Here is a 7,544-nt window from a genome sequence, read left to right on the forward strand (position 1 = left end):
GGAAGCTTCTTAACCATGAACTTAATTTATTTAATAGATACAGTATTCAGATTATCTCTTTCTTCTATGTGCTTTAGTAGTTTGTGTTATTTAAGGAATTTGTTCATTTCTTCCAAGTTGTCAAATTGAAGGACATAGACCCTGTTACTGTCCTTTGTGTCCAACAGGACACAACCTGTTGGTGTCCAACACCAACTCCAGGTGTTGGTCATTTGTGTCTTCTTTTATTCCCTCCAATCAGCCTGGCTAGAATTTTATCCTTTCATTGATCAAAACCAGTTTTTGTCTTCATTTTATTGTTTTTATGTTTGTGATTAACATAATTTGAACTTAATTTGCTCTTCTCTTTGCAATGTCTTAAGGTAGAAACTTAGATAATAGATTTAAGACCTTTTTCATTCCTTAATATTAGCATTTAACATATAAATTTCTCTTTAAGCTCCACTTAAGCAACATCTCACAAAGTTTTATATGATGTGTTTTCATTAAATTCAAAATATTTTGTAATTTCCCTTGTGATTTCTTCTTTGTCTCAAGGATTGTTTAAAAGTGTGTTATCTAATTTCCAGATATTAGAATATTTTGCAAATGTCTTTGAATTACTGATTTCTAGTTTACTTCTGTTATGAAGAATTTATTATATGATTTAAATTCTTCTAAAATTGTTAACATATGCTTTACATATTGGAATATGGTCTACACTAGAATGTTCCATGAGTACTGGAAAAAAATGTTTACTCTGCTATTATGGGATGGAGAATTCTATAAATGTTAATTAGATGAAGTTAATGGATAGTGTCTTTCAAGACTTCTGTATCCCTCTGGTTTTTTGTCTACTCCCATTGATTTTTGAGAGAGGAGCACTGAAGTCTCCAAAATTAACTGTGGGTATGTCTAATTCACCTTTTAATTCTCTCAGTTTTTGCTTCAGGTAATTTCAAGTGTTGTTGTTAAATGCATACACATTTAGAAATGCTATGTCTTATTGTTTAATTGCACCCTTTATTATTATGTAATGTCCTCTTTTTTCCTGGTAGTCCTCCTTGACCTGAAGTCTATTTGTTTGATATTAATATAGTCACTCCAGCTTTCTTTTAATTAGTGTTGGCATAGTGTTGGCATAGTTTGCATTCTTTTGCTTTTAATCTACATTTTTCTTAATACTTAAATGGTTTCATCTAGACAAAGTAAAGTTGGATCTTGCTTTTTATCTGCTAAAGACTGAATGTTTGTGTCCCTTATAAATTCATAGGTTAAAATCCTAAACTTCAGTGTGATGGTATTAGGAGGTGAGCCTTTGGTAGGCTCTGCCCTCATGAACGGGATTAGTGCCCTTATAGAAGAGACTCCAGAGAGCTCATTCACCCCTTCTGCCATATGATGGCTGTTCTATGAGCTGGGAACTGTGCTCTCTCTCTCACCACACACCAAATCTGACAGAGTCTTGGTCTTGAACTCCCAGTCTCCACAACTGTGAAAAACAAATTTTTGTCAATTTTATAAGCCATCCAGTCTATGGTATTTTGTTATAGCAGCCTAAACAGACTAAGACATTATCCAATCTGACAATCTCTTTTAATTAGTGTATTTAAACCATTTTATAAAGTATAAATATTGATATAGTTTAATTGAAATCTACCACCTTGCTATTTGTTTTCCATTTATTCCATCTGTTCTTTGTTCTTTCTTGTCTCCTTTCCTTGGCTTAATTTTGATTGAGTACTTTACATAATTCTATTTTATCTCCATGATTAGCTTATTATATATACCTTTTTAAAAAAATTTAGTGGTTGCCCCAGAGTTTTCCTTGTATGCCATTAATAACAATGTACTTTCAAATATTAGGCTGCTTCATTTAGAGTGCAATTCTTAAAACACCACATTGTCAACTCCTCCCTCCCATCTTTTGTGCTATTGATGTCATCCATTTTACATTTACATATGTTATAAACCCCTAATGCATTGCTACTAGCTTTCTTTCAACATGTAATCATCTTCCAGAGCATGTAAAAGTAAGGAAAGATGTATAGTTGACCTTTGAACAATGGGTTTGAGCTGCATGGGTCCACTTATACACATTTTTTTTTAATAAATATAGTACTATAATGTATTTTCCTTTCCTTCTGATTTTCTCAACATTTTCTTTTCTCTGGCTTATTTTATCACAAGAATACAGCATATAATACAATAACATACAAAATATGTGTTAATTGACTAAACATGTTGTCGGTAAGGCTTCTGGTCAACAGTAGTCTATCAGTAGTTAAGTTTTGGGGGAGTCAAAAGTTACATGTGGATTTCTGACTGCACATGGGGTCAGCACTCCTACCCTCTGCATTGTTTAAGGATCAACTGTATTTTATAATTATCTTCATTTTAACTATTCCTAGAGTTGTTCATTTGCAAGCATTTGTGTAGATTCCAATTTCTGTCTAGTATCATATTCCTTTCTCCTAAAGACTTTTTTTTTTTGTTTTAAATTTCTTGTGGTACAGGTCTGCTAATATTAATTGACAGACTTATCCTTTAGTCTCAAAACTTTATTTCACCATCATTTTAAAAAAGGTCTTTCTAGCATTTCTATTTGACTCTTCCCCGTAGCTTTCATCTTTATGCTAAATTCCATATCTGTTTAGGCCTATTGCCTACATTTTCTACTAGAAGTTATAACTTATTATTTATTAATGATAGGTGTTTAAAATTTCCTACATGATATTTCCAATGTTTGTGTCACTTCTGAGTCTGGTTCTGTTATTTGATTTGTCTCTTGATGGTGGGTTCTTTTTTCTCATTTGTGCCTTATGTACATTTATTTTTTAACTGAATACCAGTCATTGTGTATGGCACAAGTAGGGACTGAGGCAAATAATAGTTATGCTGGGAAAGGTGTATGCCTCTTCTGTTAGATCAATAGTGTGGGCGGCTGAGTCAATCTACTGAATCTTTGAGCTTTGGTTTGAGTTTTATTGTTGCTATTGTTTCCTTCAGGGTTATCTTGGGAGCTGTGTTTCCAGAAGGTTTTTCTTCAATGTTCTTGCTCCACTCTCAGCCTTCAGCCTTCTCTCTGTGCTTGGATCTCATGGGGGGAGTCAACCTTTTTCTCAGGGACAGAAATTTGTTGCCTGTTACTTGGTATCTTCTAAACTTATTATGGCAGTGATAGTGGGCTTCTCTGTTGTCCTGCTCAGGCCTCATTCTTAGGCAGGCCTTGTGTCCCTTGGTCTTGGAATGAAGCTTTGTCAGGGATCCTGCCCCTCATGGTTTTTCTGTTTGTTTGTTTTTTTCTTATTTCATAAACATATGTATATCTAAGGGGCTTAAAACATGATTCTTCAGAATGATTCCTTATTTTTCTGGACAACTGAGTCTTTTCACAGTTCTGAAAACTTTCTTATCATTTTTTTAAATTTTTTTATTGTTATGTTAATCACCATATATTACATCATTTGTTTTTGATGTAGTGTTCCATGATTCATTGTTTGTTCATAACACCCAGTGCTCCATGCAGAACTTTCTTATAATTTAAAAGAACTTTATACTACTGCAACGAGACTTTTTTCCTGGTACTCTAAGAATCTGATTTTCTGAGTTCTCCCCATATCACAAAGGCTAATCATCTATAATCTACATACCCCAGACTCACTTTCCTACAGGGAATTGTAGGCTGGAGTCTAGAACAGGCCCACAGCATTATATATATATATATATATATATATATATATATATATATATATATATAAAATGTTGGCCAATAACTGATTTTGTGCTACAATGGAAGAGATGAATATTTGTGACAGAGACCATATAGCCCGCAAGCCCACAAAGTCTAAATATCCACTATCCGGCCCTTTATAGAGCAAGATTGCTTATTCTGGTCTAGAAGTTGTAGAGTGTAGAAATTGTAGCAATTGTAGGCCACAGGGTCTAGAAAGGTAGAGTGGTTCTGAAGTGGCAATTAGGAGACATCTAGCTCAGAGAACAATGCAGAATAAATCTGCTCCACACTCTTCTTATCTTTAAATGAAAGTTTTCCCATTCATTCACTCATTTGTCTTATGACATGGTTCCTACCACCTCTGTCACAAGTACCCAGAGTTCATTACAAAATGTGGCTTTAAATTTAATCATTCCAGTAATATATTCCATTAAAACATATGTAATAGTTTAAAAACCCTGCCAATACTTTCCTTATAGATCTACTTCTTTAAAATGCAGAAGCCTGGGTATAGTCTGACCAAAATTTCCAGTTTGGAAATAATGTCACAATTTTTTTCCTATACATGTTGGAAGGCAGCAAGAAGCAGAGTTCTCATTCTTGCCTAAAACATCTCATGCCAATTTATTTCAGTTTGCTTTTCCGACAACTGGCAAAAATGGCTTGCCTGTGAATTTTCTTTTAATGAATTAATGTCCAACAAAAATATCAACAGATTTAGGTTTCAAATAATGATCTCCTTTAACAGGCAGAAGTTAAGACTTTTTTTTTTTTAAACTGGATTGGAAATATATACTATAATTCCATTTTTCTTTCATCAGTTAAAAAGAATTCAGGGTTTTAGCCAAAGCAGGTTTTCAAGCATAACTTATGTTTATGTTCCACTTAGTTCCACCCTTTGAGCAAAAGCATATGAAAAACTGCTTCAAGTAATAGTTTCTGAGCCCAAACCTTATTTATTCCTTAATAACTTATATAGACAGTACATATATATCTATATATACCCATGTGTAAATATGTATGTATATGTTTATGTTTTATATGAATACGTACTTTTCTATCAATTTAAACTACAGATGGTTCATGATGTAATGTTTTAAATGTAGACCAAACCAATTGAAAAATTTAAGAATAATCTTATAATTTATATTTGGTTAGTATTATATGAGTTTGTATTTACTTTTGTCATATTCCGGGCTTTCTTGAATTTCCTTTACTTTTCTGTAAGTATACAAACCTCCTGTCTCCTTTCTTTCACTTAACCTATCTAAGGGTGGAAGAGTATATGTAATGATAGGCAGTTTAATTTCATCTCTATCTCTAGGTTTTACATAGGAGTCTGATATTATATACTGTCCTACCATAGGACTGTCTATTCTCACCCCAACTTAGAAGAAGATAAACCAGTGCCAGGTTTCAAAGCCAAAGATAGGAACTTAGAGGGGAGCCTGGGTGGCTCAGTTGTTAAGCGTCTGCCTTCCGCTTAGATCATGATCTCAGGGTTCTGGGATCAGGCCCTGCATAAGGCTCCCTGCTCCGCGGAAACTCTGCTTCTCCCTCTCCCACTTTCCCTGCTTGTGTTCCCTCTCTCACTGTGTCTCTCTCTGCCAAATAAATAAATAAAACCTTAAAAAAAAAAGATAGGAACTTGGAAGAGTCAGTTTGCAAAGTCAAGAACAGGAACATTAAAGGCCAAAGTCAAAAGAAATATTTGAGGAAAACAAATAATCAAGAAATCTTAGAATAAGAGTTAAACTACTAATTTTTACAATTACTAAATTTAAGAATAGGTTGAATGCTTACATCATTTTATTGCCATATCTGAGTTTTGCACAGTGGCAGTATCGTAGGCAATGAGGTTTATCCGAGGCACGATTATTGTTAATTATTGCCATACCTGATATGCAGAAAACTCCCCTCTCCTCCAAAGAGATCTATGTTATAATTCCTGGAACCTATGAATATGTTACCTTACACGGCAAAAGGGACTTTTAGATGTAATTAACATATGAAATTTAAGATGGCAAGATTTTCCAGGACTATCCTGTTGTGTCTAAGCCAATTACAAGGGTCCTTTAAAAAGAGGAAGGCAGGAGAGAGTCAGAGGAAGATGGTACTATAGAAGAACAGTCAAAGAAATGTAACACTACTGGCTTTGAAGATGAAGGGGGATCATGAATAAAAAAAATGTTGACAGCCTCTAGAAGCTGGAAAAGAAAAAAAAAAAAAATTCTCCTCTAGAGCTCCAGAAAGGAATGCAGCCCTGTTGTTACCTTGATATTAGCCCAGTGAGATGCATGGCAGACTTCTGACCTACAGAATTGTAAGATAATAAATTTGTATTGTTTGAGCTATAAAGTTTGTGGTGATTTGTTACTGCAACAGAAATTCATCCATTATAGTTATCACTATAACTATATATATATATTATAGTTATTTATATTCTACTGGTTTTGTTGTTCACAATATTTTTCTTAATACCATTGTTTCCTTATTCCTATGTTTTCTACTTTGGTTAAATCTTAATCTAGAAAACTAATTATATGAGAAAAAAATTTTTTCAATAAGGGCATATGTGGGATTTTCTAGATCCTTCCATCTATGAGCATAACTTCTAATTACCCTTGCTCATACGCAACAATTTGGCAGTATAGAATTCTTGGGTGACAATCTTTTATTCCCTTCACCCTCTAGATTTTTATTAATAAAATTTTCCTTTAGTTCTCTCTCTCTCTCTCTTTCTTTGCTAGACTATACTTTTTTTGTAGGAAATCTTTGTTTCCTATCTATGATTTTTCTCTTATATCTGTGCAGATCTTTTTGTATTTCTCCTCTCTAGATCTTTTGCCCTCTTCAGATACAAATCTTTGTTTTTTTAAGATTTATTTATTTGAGAGAGCGAGAATACACAAGTGGGAGGGGGAGGGGCAGAGAAAGAGGGAGAGAGAATCTGAAGCAGACTCCACACAGAGCAGAGCATGGAGCCTGATGTGGGGCTTGATCTCATGATCCTGAGATCATGACCTGAGCTGATACCAAGAGTCAGATGCTTAACCAACTGCACCACCCAGATGCCCCAGATACAAATCGTTTTTTAAGACATTTTTTCTTCTCATTATTTGCTTTCTCTATCTACTCCTTGGATGCCTATTATTTGTACGTTGCCTCTCCCAGATCTGTTCTTCACATCTCTTATTCTTTCTCTCATTATTTTACTTCTTTTCCAAGATCTTGATTTAATTAACACTGATTTAATTTTTAAAAATCTATTATGCTCTGCCTCCATAGCACTTTTTAATTAAAAAAAAAACTTGTTCTTTCTTTAAATGCATTTAGACCTTTCAGATCTTGGATTATCCTAATTTTATGTTTGTGTCCTCCAACTTTATAAGTATAACATCCTTTACAGAACATGGGTTAGAGATTTTCCAAACTTTAGCTTTCTTCATTCTCTCATTTGCTCTGATTCCTCAGAGTAGATACTACCTCTTGAATTCAGTGATGTTCCTCTGTTTTCTCATCCTAAATTCAAATCCTAACTCTGCTTCTCTCTAGATATAAGTTTGGGCAAGTTACTAGTTCTCTCCAAACTCAGATTCCTTATTTATAAAATATGCCTATAATGGCATCTATCTTAATAGAACTGTAATGATTAACTAAATACAAGAGAAAGCTTAACATAGTGCCATGTACCTGGTAATTGCTCAGTGAGTGGTAGTTGCCATTATCATCATTGCTTCCATCGCCATCATAACCATCATCATTATCATCACTATAGAACAAGTTCTATTATTGTCTAGGCAGGAGCAGAGGTTGGTTTTGTAAGAGT

The 7,544-nt window shown here is 34.0% G+C and overlaps 1 non-coding gene across 1 annotated transcript; it reads left to right on the forward strand.

The window, feature by feature from the left end:
- Positions 1-5,539: 5,539 nt before the first annotated feature.
- LOC114226059 (U4 spliceosomal RNA) lies at positions 5,540-5,682 on the forward strand. Its single transcript, XR_003612665.1, has one exon. It is a non-coding gene; the product is annotated as a U4 spliceosomal RNA (small nuclear RNA).
- Positions 5,683-7,544: the final 1,862 nt, after the last annotated feature.

The sequence above is a fragment of the Eumetopias jubatus genome, unplaced genomic scaffold (genome assembly GCF_037043125.1).
Source record: "Eumetopias jubatus isolate StellerSeaLion01/CBP00866 unplaced genomic scaffold, mEumJub1_p1.0 scaffold_3, whole genome shotgun sequence".
Taxonomy (NCBI): Eukaryota; Metazoa; Chordata; class Mammalia; order Carnivora; family Otariidae; genus Eumetopias; species Eumetopias jubatus.